This window comes from Xylocopa sonorina, chromosome 12 (genome assembly GCF_050948175.1).
Source record: "Xylocopa sonorina isolate GNS202 chromosome 12, iyXylSono1_principal, whole genome shotgun sequence".
Taxonomy (NCBI): domain Eukaryota; kingdom Metazoa; phylum Arthropoda; class Insecta; order Hymenoptera; family Apidae; genus Xylocopa; species Xylocopa sonorina.
The window spans coordinates 1,435,067-1,448,928 of record NC_135204.1 but is presented as its reverse complement, the minus strand read 5'-3'; the positions used below and the strand labels follow the sequence as shown (position 1 = coordinate 1,448,928).

At 44.8% G+C, this 13,862-nt stretch overlaps 1 protein-coding gene across 1 annotated transcript in view; it reads right to left on the bottom strand.

Annotated features, from left to right (window-relative positions):
* Shrm (shroom) overlaps positions 1-11,402 on the bottom strand; it is a 157,369-nt gene extending 145,967 nt beyond the window's left edge. Inside the window, exon 1 of the mRNA XM_076905506.1 lies at positions 11,249-11,402. The gene's annotated coding sequence lies outside the window, so the exon portion shown is untranslated. The remainder of the gene's footprint in view (positions 1-11,248) is intronic.
* Positions 11,403-13,862: the final 2,460 nt, after the last annotated feature.

The window sequence follows — 13,862 nt, the reverse complement described above, 5'->3', positions numbered from 1 at the left end:
CGCCAAATTCGTCTCGTCCAACAAATTCTCTTCCTTTCGAGTATCTCTTCCCCTTCTCTTTTCCTTTTATACCGACTTGGCTACGTCTAAGGCACCTCTGCCGCCGATCCCCGTGTATAAAAATTCCTCGCGGCGATATTAACGCGCCCCTGCCAGCGACGGAAACTCGAGCGATTCCCGACGGCCAGGCTCGTTTAACGCCCGACAAATATCGACAAGCGCCCCGTTGTAAACGTCGCGTAAATTATTGCGACGGTAAATCCCTGTTCGAAGGAAAGCATTCCTTCCTTGCACAGTTCAGTGCAAACCGGCGATATAACAGGCGTGCCTATATGTTGCTCGCATCGAAATCACGGTGAAGTGAATGCGAACGGAGGAGAGAGAGATTCTGCCATTGCCTTTATTTACACTGGTTCAGAGTCTAAGTCAATAAGCAGAACCGAGTACCTGCGTGGCTTGCAACAATGCCGTGCTCCGCGTAGCCATCCGGATCCCCGTGGACCATAGAATCGTTTCTCAGGGGCGTTTCGTCACTTCCCCTCGGCCTGGGGAATTCGACGAACCTGCTTTGTCGTTCGCCTTTCTTTCATTTACTACACCATAATGCGGCGCGAAAGAGAATGCAAACAACGAGCGACAGAAAGTTGCTGGCGTCCCGCGCGGCTCGCCCTAATCCATTATTGTGGATTCCGGGCAGTATGGGGTGATTCATATGTAGGTTAATTGCCAGCGAGAACGAAATTGGTTGCCGGAAGATCTTCGTGGAACTTCTTCACGCTTCGAAAATCTTTGCTAAATATTACAACCTACTTTCGGGAACCTAAAATATCATAATACTTCCAGTATGAATTTTCAATTATGAAATAAAGATTGGAACGCGGAAGGCTCCTCGGAATTATCCTCATATCTCTAAATCGAAGAAAAACTTGGATAAAATTCTGTAATTCCTCTTATTCTAGTCTATCGGTTACTGAAATCCATTTCCATCCAATACTGTATAATAATCGAGAACCGCAAACGATCGAACGAAGAGTTATTGGCAGTTTGCTAATCGTCGAGGTTTTTCCACGCGAGGTCGGACGCGAAGGTGCGGTTCCCAGACGAAGCGGTCAGTGTAACAAAGCGGTTAAATTTGTCGTGGATTTCTTGCCGCGGCGTGATCTCGGGTTATTACATTGTGGCGCTATTCTGATCGTGAACCGTTTAGCCTGACATTCAGGGAATTGTCTGTCGCAAGTGAACTCGACTTGCGCAACTCCCCAGGGAATACGGACAGGAAACATTAGCATGGCGCTTTTCTTAATTCCAATATCTTATTATCGCGATTACAATGGGGTGGAAAGGGAAAATGATGTTTCGATAACGGTTCTCGGTAACTCGGAAATCTCTTAACAGTGGACGCGTTAAAAGGAGGATTCAACCGCAAAACATCTGAAACGATCCTGCTGGTGCGACGAAGCGTGACAAATACCTTTCGCGAAGAAATCGCCGCGCAGATTTCACAGAATCCCGCTTAATGAATTTGTACAGGCTTTCTCGGGGATTCCGACGTTTTTGTTCCGATAAAACACGCGCATACTTCAACATTCTACACGAAACGTGGTCTTTTCCAGATAAGCGTAAAAGGACGATTCCATTTGCAAAATAAATTTCAATCGATAATTATACTCCAAGTATTTATTAAAAAATGTGTTATAAAAAAACATTCTCATTGTACCAATGCGACAATCTGTTTCAAACATTCGAGTAATGCAACAAAAATATCTCCGACATTCCAAATCAAGAACCAAATGAACGCTTCTATCTAAACATATGTCCAGCAATACGCTTAGCAAGCGAATTGTTATCGATCTCGCAACTATTATAAAGGGATTGCATTATAAAGGGATGTGCAAGAGCTAGTTAAACCGTTATCATTGTTCCGTGTACCGAACACTACAGGTCGAATAACAGAGCACGGTTGGGCGCATCTCGCGGTCGCTAATTAAAGTAATAATGGTATTATACTGGCTCGGTTCGGGTATCGGAATCAGCGTAGCGGCGTCCACGCATCGTCGCTCCCCTATCGAACCCGCGATCCAATCCCTGCTACCAGATAAAAGCTCTAACAGCGAAGTGCAATTTCGCTCGGTGCATCACGAATAGCGGAAACCTTATCATCGGCCGCTGGTTTCAACTGGAATCTCCTTTCCCGCATAACGATACGATACGAATGATCCATACAAACGAATTTTCGTTCTACCTCCGAAGAGAGAATTCCGTATCGTAGCTACCTACTACTACACACGTACGGAAATCATCGAAAGTGCGTGTACAGCCAGCCGTTATCGCGAGAAGAAACAAAGAATTCTGTAGTTGCGCAATCGGCCGTATAAAACGATACGATCGTTCGTATCCAGGAGAGGTCGCCTATAAATTCGATGATAACCGTAGGGACAAAGTTAACTAAAGATCCCGGATTCTAAATAAAGACGGTTTATTTAATTACAAGACTTTCTTCCCCCTCCTCGTCCAAGGTAGTGTTCTCTTTGTCCGATTGCTCTCGCCAGAGAGCCGATTGCGTAGATCGCTATTGGGATTCCGTAAGAGCCGATACGTGGCCTTATTTCAGCCAAGGACTTCCATCATTTTTCGAGATCACCGACCTCGATAAAGTTTGATTTTCTCCGGTGCGATCGAGTTTGCTCGAGCGCGAAACAAACGGCTGAAAGAAAGGAACCGGACTCTGCTCGCGGTCGCGCAAACCGGTGAACGTTTTCAAACCTTATCATTGACCTATCATATGGAAATGAGCAGATAACGTATTGACTATGGAAAGGACAATATTTAACCCGATGGAGAGAAAAATCCACCGCCATTGTTGCCATGGACGGTTTCCTTTGTCCACGGTCCTGCTCGAGATAACTTATCTTCTTTGCATTCGCACGAATCCGGCACCACGGTTGGCTTTTCTGCTTCGCTTCAGGATTTACTAAATACTAAATGTTGCGAATGATGTACAGGCTGTCACCTACAATCACGTTACGATCGCGTAGGCGGTGATTCCGTATGAAAAAGGCGAGCTGAATTTGCTCTACGACTTTAAATATCTATCATGTACATCACTGTTTATACTGTAAACTATTCAGATTTTTATAGACATAATCGTAGACGCGGATAACGCGTCATGATTTCTTTTCTCTAAACAAGAATAAGCCATTAATTATTTATTACATTACGGTTTCATCATAAAAGTGAAATTTCTTTCTCGAAGAAGCTGTTCGCTTTGTACGCCGATTCATCGACATTTGAAGAATCGGTCATTGTCGCAAATGAACCCTGTCCATGACGTTATCTATTATCGATTATAAATCGTCACCACATCGAACCTGAGCTCGTATCTGCGATCCTGCGATCATACTGTCTCGATGCACCGAATACACGCGGTTAAATCGGTCTTTTCTTACCTCGAGCACAATGGTAGAAAAGCAACGTGGCTGGAACTAAATTTAGTTGGACGGCGTGCAAGTGAACGTGCATACCTTGCGGACGTTTCAAGGCTCTCTCTCTCTCTCTCTTTCTCTCTCTCTCTCTCTCTCTCTCTCTCTCTCTCTCTCTCTCTCTCTCTCTCTCTCTCTCTCTGATAACGCGAGTCAATCCGTCCGGTTGGTGTTAATCTAAACAGTTCGAATTGCAGCAGTCTTCCATACCCTAATATCTTCGTTCTCCTATCCAGTAGAGAGTAACAAATATCTTTGTCTGTTACAATATATTTCCCCCCGCTTGTACAAAAGTGATTCCGATCGCGTCAATTTATTCGCGTTGGGAAATTGATGCAATCCAACAGCCAACAAGATACGAAACGTACAAATATGTAAGTAAATTTCATACGTTCTCTATTAACCCTTTTAGCACCGAGCGCCTGAAGCGTGCCTAGGCGAAGAATACCGGGCCAAATCGACGAATTTGTAGAGGTTTGCGAAAATGCTCGTAAAAACGAAAGTAGGCGTGATATTTACAAAATTCAAAAAGCAGTATACTGCGAAATGAATGGAGAATAAATTGATATCAATGGTGTTTCGATATTTGTTGAAAATCATAACAATAACATAAATATAAGACATTATAAAAATCGTACAAAGTAATTTCACATTTTCAAAACATAATTGCACATATAAAAAATCATCGTTTGGTCATCGTTTTATATAAATCAGATAGTATAGTGTATAGACACTGCATTTTGCAATAATTTGCAATAAAATAGCGGAAGTCGGATAACAAAACGAAAGGATAACGCTATGATGCACGGCAAGCGTCAGACAGGTCTTACTACACAAATGGATCGTAAATTTTTTTTTTCTTTTTTTTTTTTTCAAAAAGGTAGCAACAAAACTGATATTATTTCCTGCTTCTAATTGTATCTCTATGAAAACGTTGACGGTTTTTGAATACTGACTGCACGTTAGAAGTATCAAGAAAGACTGAAAAAGATTTTAGGTTCGCCGAATCAATGCACGGATGCCACTTGAGTTCTCCGATAATTATTATAAACATCGTAAAGATTGTGATTAGTATATAGAGAATAGTATAGAGAAACTATTTCGTGTCGACGGATATGCAAGGGATATCCCGTGTCCCGTCTCTACCTCACCACGCTCACATATACAAAGCGCTCGGCACTAATCAGTATAAGATATAACAAAAAGTTAAGTGAAATAAACATTTGTTCACTTGCATTGCATCGTATTTGAACCATATTAACATTTTATAAAGTTATTTTGAGACAGAGATCTCTTATGATGAGTATAATAAGGCTCCAACGGAGGCGCAACGATATATCGTCGTTGGTATTTCTGGCAAGTCCACCGAACGACGATATATCGTCGTTCGGTGCTAAAAGGGTTAAAATAAATGGAATTCAATAGCAGAAAAGCTCTCTTTATCCTTATTGATACCGAAGGATTTACTAGAGATATAGGTATCCACCTTTCGAACGATTGAACGGCAGTCGAGCAAGTAAGTTCAAGTGCTTCGATACCAAAGAATATTCCGCCACTTAAACCGTAATAACAGTTTAGTATTAAAGCATTGGGAAGATTATCGAGCCGTCCATCATAAACACCCAATACCACGGTAATAACCATACATATTACATATAATATCAGAACGCGCGAGCAATAGTTTATGGGGGGGGGGGGGGGGGGGGGGGTTCGACAGGAATCCCTTTGGACATTCCCAATCTTATCGATTTCTCAAGATTACGGTTCAATCGTCGACTGTATTATAGTCGCTCCGGATAGCCGCCGGTCGAACGGTTATTGCCTGCCAACAGAAATATTAATGCGAAACTTATTGGCTAGGCTGATCTTTTCCTTCCTTTACCCTCGGTATTCACCGTGCACGGCACACGATCCCTTCCCTTCGTTATCCTACATTACTCCCCGTTTAATCTCTCTTTTTCTCACCACGAAGGACATCCGGTTTCGTCGTCCAGCGAGCATCCGCTGCTCTCCTATAGAGCGACCGACCCAGACGTGCGAAACGGTAGGAGGCCGACCGGATAGAGAAACGAACGACCACGGCAGAGAAATGCCCGAGATGCATCGAGATACGCGGGCTAGACCGTCGTCGACCGAGTTAATCGCAGATCGCCGCTCTAGATATCATCATTCACCAGTTTCGCGTCCCCTTAAATATCTACCTTTAACCAGATTTCGAGAGTTCCCTTTCAAATATAATTAGAAACTGGATCACCTTAGCTTTATAAATATTACATTTTGTTTATTTTCATCTAAAACTGTAGATCAATTTGCCCATGATTCACGTATACACCTTTTGAAATACGCTAGCTGGTAATTTACAAAACATTTAGAGCCTGATAGGACAAGGGTTAAGTATGAACACGAGGTTCCCTCTCGTCCCTGATACCCGATGCGTTCTCCTCTCAACTGCCAGTAAACACGATTCTCTAATTGCCCGCTTCGAGCGATACATCGAACGAGATACTGAAACGCAACGCCTGATTCCTACGTTGAGTAACGCGCGCAACCACGCGAGCAAATAAACATCGATTATTATTGTTTTCAGCGCGGGCAATTTACGGTACACGACCGCCAGCACGGCGGCCCCAGTGGATCTGACTTGTACACGGTTCGATCATTTTTTTTTTTTTTTTTCTTAGCCTCCCCTAGACGCTTGCATGTGGCAGAAAAATCCGTGCCCTCGTATAGCAATTCCTGGATTAGCAAGTCACTAATGATCGGACCATTCGTCATGCCGCATAACCTATCCCCCCTTCGTGTTTGATACTAATACGAATTGGTGGCGGTGCAGCGGGACGAGCCTCTGGCCTCCTCCAGACCTTCCATTCGCCTCTCGTGTCTATCGTAACGACCCTCTCGGGGCAGTGAGAACGCCGGACTGGAGACACCGAACATCGCTCGAATTCGTACGAGTACCAATAACCCAGAATGGTTCCAACTTGGTGAGGAAACTGGAACGTGTTCCAGTCAAACTAGATCTCCACCGTTCTCCACCGGCGATCGGTGAGAAGAGCCAGAAACCTATATTTACCGCAACAGATCGAGAAAGAGGCAGACCTCCCTCGCAACGATCTCAAACGATACGTGCAGCCCGCGAGAATCTATTCGAGAATTTTATGCCCGATCGATGCCACCGACCTTCCGCCTCGGTGAACTTCTTTCGCTTCGATTAACGATTTCTCCGATACCTTGGCCGATATTCGAGCAGACGCTACGGCGAGATTCCCACGTGGATTGAAAAACCACCGCGCTGCCGTTAATTTACATAATACTGAATAATTGAACGAGACGAAAGTGTGATACATTGTCGAGATCCGAGAGGCAAGATTCCATGCAACGAATGTGGTAATTGAATAACTATTGCTGGCGATTACGTCCCCCCGTTTCGTCGTTGATCCTTTCACGGTGTAAGCAAGTGGGGATATAGATATGATATATTTACTTTTACGAGGCCAACTGCAAAGAATACGTAATTTCAACTGTTGATACTTGGACCGATACTAATTACACGTATTCGATGGCTCTGCCTACGCTATGAGAAAGATAGATTATAGTATCTGTGCAACACGATCAAATAGGAGATATATATTAGAGTACCAATCGAACGGAGCGGTGCCTCTCTAGGTGGCGAATAGAAAAAAAAAGGTAACAATTTGATTAACGGTTAATGATCTCGAAATCGGATCGAGCGATAATTTAAGTTTATCCAGTGAAAAAGGAAAAAAACGAACATCGGTGCCTATTCATACCGGTAATTATTGCATCACGCTACAAGACACACCGAAACGAGTAACAGCACGATTTTTTTTTAATGCCGTGGGACCGTTGCAGTACGAATTATATAACGTTCAGCGTGAAAACAAAAACAGGTAGTGTCCTAATTGTATCGAATCTCGCGTCATCGTAATTTATATCCGAGCAATCTGTTTTCTATCATTAACCAAGGAAAATTCGCGCGATTATGATTTATCGAAAATAGAAAGTGAAAGGCATACAACCTTGCATAACTTGCTTACGATACATTATCAATTATAACTTCGAGCTATTATCCGGTTGATATTTATACTTTCTCATCTTTGATTAAGAACAACTAGAAAAGCATTCGATAAATTTAATAAAAATTCATTAAATTCCTGTAATCTGTCGTTATATACATGTGTATTTACTATAAATTTTTAACGTTTTCGAGAATTCATTTTCAAGGATCGTACATAAGTACTGTTAGCATTGCTTCTTTATGTGGTAGCCGGTGAAATAGTTTCCTTTATATAACCAGTAATTCAGAGAATCCTCCTCTGAATTACCTTTAGAATTACCATCACTATCCGTTTCATATAAATTTGTCTACTACGCTTTCATCCAATCACTTGATAAATCTGATAATTTATTATAAATTTCATCTTCAAATTCATCTTTATCCATTATTGTAACAACCAAAACAGAAATTAAATATACAGATTAGCAACTGCCATCTAACAAATTGTATATAACGCTTGTATATAATGGAATTAATGCTGTACAATCAAACGTAAGAATGTACCACTGTAAATATAGTGTTTAAATTCCGTTATTTAAGAATTTATCAGGAAAGCGCACACGTCTCGCGATAACGCTTTTTTGTGTTTCCATTCATACTCGCTAGATGAAACGCGATACTTTCGTTCAATGATTCGTCATGGTAGCATTTCCCAGAAAGTGCGACGCGAACTCGCTTCATTGAGGGATCTTTGATACCCGATACTTCTTGGAGCAAAAAAATGCCACGATCTGACTGGCGACTGACTGGTCTTGCGACCCAAATGTTTCAACGATAAGATCGAACGTCTATTAAAGGGGCACGCGATGTACATGTGTGTGTGTAGTACTGTTCACTCTGTGCGTCTCTTGAAGACCTTCGTACGCGGCTTCGTATCTTAGGATATATTAGCGGCCGATTAAATTAGAATTCGCGTGACGCGCTTGATAGTACACGTCGTACGCAACAACGTGCCGCGACGCGTAATATCTAACAAATATTTACCAACGAATCTAAGGGGTTCGCGTGAAAACGCGTGTTCGAATTACTAACGAAGCGGACGACTGACGCGTCAAAATACGACAGGAACTGAAACGTTTCGAGAACATTTCGAATCCGATTCATTATCGAAATGTGTTTATATAAACCGAGTATCGGTGAGACTGGTATCGTTACCCTACTTTCATTGCATCTGTAATTGTTCTAATAACCCGCATGAATTCTCTTTCGATCATTTTTGGTCGTTCGTGGTATCTAGTTACTCGAATAGGCACGTACCGTATCATACTTGTACGTAATTTGAAATAACTTTTACCTTTTGGCGAAAACAAAATTTTCTACTATATATAGTTATTCTATTAGAGATATATTTTAATTTTCAAGTTCAACTATTAGAATAACAGAAAAGGAGAGAGATAGAGATGTATTTTTATTTACAAAAAGCCTGATTTCTTTTAAGACTAGAAAATATCTCAAACTTTTAGCGTCTACGATTGTTCAAAGGTGAAATAGAAAAAGCTGCTCGAGGAAGAAACACGATGGTAAAAGACACGGGATGAACAGACGAGAGCTTTCACTTTAATTCGGATCGATATATTAGTTAATGGTATTTTAACAAGCGTAGCATTCGGGCCTCGGTACCTACCGGGCGTACCTCGGTTTATGCCTCGAACTTTTGCCCGGACCCATAATTAACAAGCGCAGGTAGCTACCTGTATTGATGGCCGGTGGCACGTGAGGTCCCTCGTACGGTCCGATCCTCCTGTTCTTAAACCTGGTCATGATTCATTCATGAGGCGAGCCTTCAATTGCACCAACCAACCAACCAACCAACCAACCAAGGAATCGAGTACAATTGTTGGCTACTTTTGTAACCCTCGCGATGTACCTGTGCTCTGGTGTTTCTCGCACTGATTTTTCGCTACAGCTCAGGTACAAGTATAAGCCTCAAGGTCATCGGGAGACAATACGATATTTCCCATTGAACCGCGCTGACTCTAATTCTATCCCGGTTTCGTCGTTAGCTAACAATGGTCTATTGAATCGAGTTAATTATTCGATCTTCGGCAGGAGAGTCGAACGAAAAACGGAGACAGAGTTCCGCCGGTTGGTGTATCTCCGGGCGGTTCGCTGAAAAAACGATCGTGTCGAAAGGCCGGAGAAGGAAGTGGCGTCGTCGACCTTCGACGACGCGAAGAAGAACCACCAACCCACGGATTTATCGACGAAAAGGTCAAGGCACTCGAGGCTATATATCGAGTGTTGATGTCAAGGCCGCGTCAACGCGAGCCACAGAGAGCTCGCTTCGATGAATTTTTCATTGAGAAATCGATCGATTCGAGGTCTACGAACTGGTAGATGTATCTGAGAGTCGGAAAACAGTTGTTGATTCCGTTCAAAAACAGGGACTAAAATTGAACGATGAAATCGTACAAATGAGAAGCGATAATAGTGGAAACCTTTAAATAATTAGATAGAAAAATGATAACAGGCCAATACGCTCGGATAAACATGTTTGAGTCGTTTCGCTTGACTATACCTGTATACCAGGAATTAAGTAAAAACGTTCCCGTATCCGACGCAAATTCCTTCTTTCTTTCAACGTTCACGTTCGAGTCACTCTCCAAACACGAGATACCCAGAGACCACTTCAGCTACATTTCCAAGGAGACCCGAAACGTTTCACCGCGGCTAATGCCTTCGGAGGTACGAGTTACCGACACAGAATTTCTCGAGCCGCGAACACGAACGCCTCTGTTCAAGATGGAAAACGAGGGTGGGGATTGCGAATACCGCGGCGGGTGCGCGCAACAATGCGCCGCGCGGAAAATGATCGAGGTCTGCGTGTGAGAAAAATTCCCTGAGAATGTTTAGCGTCCTGTTAATGGCGAGTACATACAATCGCGGGGATCCACGCTCCTTGTGCTGCTGTATCCCGTTGCGAGTTGGTTTCTGCCGCAGCGCTCGCGAGCAACGCACCAACACCGGAGATCCGGTAAGGATCGTTATCCGCGCGCGGTTCACCTCTGCAAACGAGAGGAATGCGGCCCGTGAAAACCCCCGAGGATTCCTTTCTACTTAGATTCAGGGCGCACCATGTAAACATGATATATGTATTATATATCCACTGTCTGCGACTTACACGTTTCGAGTCTCTCGATTAAACGTTACGTGGAAAGAAAAACAGCGACGACGAACTCCGTTTTTACTTTATCGTTTACTTTTTCTGTTTGCGTTAAATTAATCGTTCCTATTTGCGTGAATCGTCGTAATAAACGATCTCGACGTTGGAACGATTAAAAGCGATACGGTGTGAAGAGCAGAGGCATTTCTCAGGATAACGCGGTCTGCATTGCCGTGCGAACGATTACGTTGAGGTTATGCAACGATCGTATAATTTCCCGTTCGCACGTGGAGCGTTCTCTTCGATTTACGGTTTCGAAAGGAAAAAGGAGAGCGCACCGGCGTGCGGACGGGGAACGAGGGCTAACACCGGCAGGTGCACGAATAAACTGTTCTCCCTCGGTTCCTTGCGGAACGCAAGTAAGTATAAGAGCCACCCTTGGGGCATCTCGGATTCGCGGGTCCGTGTAATTCGAGCGAGTATGGCAGCCGCTCGCGGTGTTCACGGTGGAAACAGCAGCTGTCAGTTCGCTGCCAGCTGCTGGGGACCGGTGTAATGGAGAGAAAAAAAAGCGAAACAAATAAATACCTGTAAGTCCGCAGATTCCCACCTGTTGATCGGAGCGTTGACTAGCTTTCCTTGCGGTTGCTACGCGCTACCTTGGTTCTCCAACGGGCAAGCGTTATCCAGGATGACGACCGGTCGGTGAATTCGCAGAAGGCACATAGAGCAACGCAGAAAGAGGGAGAGAAACAGACAGACAGACAGACAGAGAGAGAGAGAGAGAGAGAGAGAGAGAGAGAGAGAGAGAGAGAGAGGGAGAGAGAGAGAGAGATCGAACGCGCACATCCACTGGTTACACGGCACAGCACGTTAACGCGCCGGTTGAATCCTGCCCCCGGTGTAGAACCACGTGCGAGTTATTCTTCTTCGTTCGTTAAAGGCGAGGAGCGATAACGGGCATGGATTCACGGTGGACGTCGACGCGGAGGCAGGCGAAACGTCGATACGCGAACAAGCGTCCTTCTTAGCGTCCCGTAACGACGGCAAAAAGGACACCGTCATTCCATCGTCGAGTCTTGGAACGAGACGCGTTCCGCCATCCACACCGCGCGAGCGCTGATACACGACTGTAGCCGAAGTTGCACGACAGCGTGGCCGAGCAGGGCTGCCGAGCAACGGCGGGTCCGACCGAGTCGACCCGACGGCGGCCGAACGCGGCCGAACCTACAAGATGGAATGCACGCGGACGGAAATCAGGCGGGATCGGAATCGGGATCGAGCTTGGGTTTGCGCTCGGGATTGGGCTCGGACTCTCCGGTTCGAAGGCGATCCAAGGCAAACGACCGCTCTACCCCGCTTCTTTCGTTCCTCCGCAACGCCGTCTAACCCCCACCGGCCGCTATAATCTATGTCTATTATCCTCCTCTCCGCGTTTCTTTATTCTCCGCGCACAGCCTTCTCCGGCCTCCTTCTTCCTCTCTCGTTCGCTATATTGGTTTTCTGGTTTGTTGCGATAGCCACTGTGTGAAATTTCCAACCGTAGACAGCAGATAATTAACGCGTTGCTGCGTCTAAACCGGTGTTGAATTTCTCGTCGGTCTCGAGCGATTTTCGCGCGATACCGATTTCGTTCGAGATCGAAAGCAAAAATAGGACAGGAACGCTCGCTCGGACGTCTACCCAAAAGCCGACGGTGTTTATTCCCCTTCGATCGATCCGGATCGTCGAGTGGGTGAAAGCAATTCATCACGGCGACGTTTCCACAGAGGTGGGTGTAGCGCGAATTCGTTTTAAAAAACCGGACAAAAAGCGACCCCCGGGAATCTCGTTTTCGTGTAGCGTTTGTTTCACCGCGCAGCCCGTTTCTCGTTTCCATATACCGGAATGCGAAATTGAAGATGATAAATAAGAGCAAAAGTCGCTTAATGGCGAAACCCGGTACCAAGATGGAGCGGGTTTCAGACGTGTAAGAAAAATTCCTCGCGTGTCGCGTACCTACTGCTACGCGAAGCGATACCTTTCTTTCCCGTCAAATCGAATGTTATCGTTAATCACATCGAATTCCCGCGACGAAGATAAAGTGACTCCGTGACGAATTTACATTAGCGCGCGACACCGCTCGAGGTATCCCGTCTAGTAGTCAGTTGGAACGCTCGCTCTTTTACTGCCTATGCGATGACAACAGAATTACGCGGCGAATCTTTTAATCGTAGGCTCGTCTACGATAAAGCGTTAATCTTTTCAAGGACCAAAGGAAATCAACTCAACCTCCATACCGGTATACCGGTTCGTACAAGTACGGTAGAAAGTGCTGTGTCCCGTTCTAATGAATCTTCCAACACACAGGTGCTATTTATACCGACGAAATTATACCAGGTGCTCGACAATATTTCTTAAATGTACGTTAACGAGCTTTATTTAGATCTAATCTGGTAATCGCATCGTAACAGACGTTCCTCGAGTTCGTTTCACCTCTTCGCCGGTCTCTCGGCATCGTTCCTGATGGCATATACGATCGCAATAAAACGAAATCCAATGATAACGGATTACCATTCCAACAGATACACACGAAAGTTTATCGTGGACATCGGTGGCCCCGCCACAAAGAGATGTACACGCTCGATACCATAAAAATCCTGGCGAGACCTAACCCACCCCCCCTCCCCGCCTTCTCTCTTTCTGTCTCTTTCTCGCTTCCTTCACCCACGCGGCACCCGCGCGTCCCATAAAATCTGACTAAAACGCGGCGTTCCCCCGCGTTTATTACATGTTTACGAGTATACTTACGTAATATCGCGCGTGTGCGTTTCGGTCTTCGCGTGACTTTACGGATCGCCAGTGTCTCGTTCACCAACGTAACGCGAAAATCGCGATTCCGTGTTTTCGAGAAACAGGCGCGGATTGAAATATGTCCGCAGGTACGGTGTAATGGACTTTTGATATTCCTCGCGGGACCCCTCGAACCGTTTGTTTTTTTTTTCTTTCGACAAAGCCGCGAACGGAGATGAAGAGAGAGAGAGAGAGAGAGAGAGAGAGAGAGAGAGAGAGAAGGAGAGAACGTACATAATTCGACCCGAACAATGATCGATTCCCGTTCACTTTTCGTAGAAAGTTTCCGAACGCTGCCGTACTCCCACGCGTTCGACATTCCTCTTGTTCTTGGCCAGTTTGAAAGAAAAAAAGCCGAGTCGTATACACG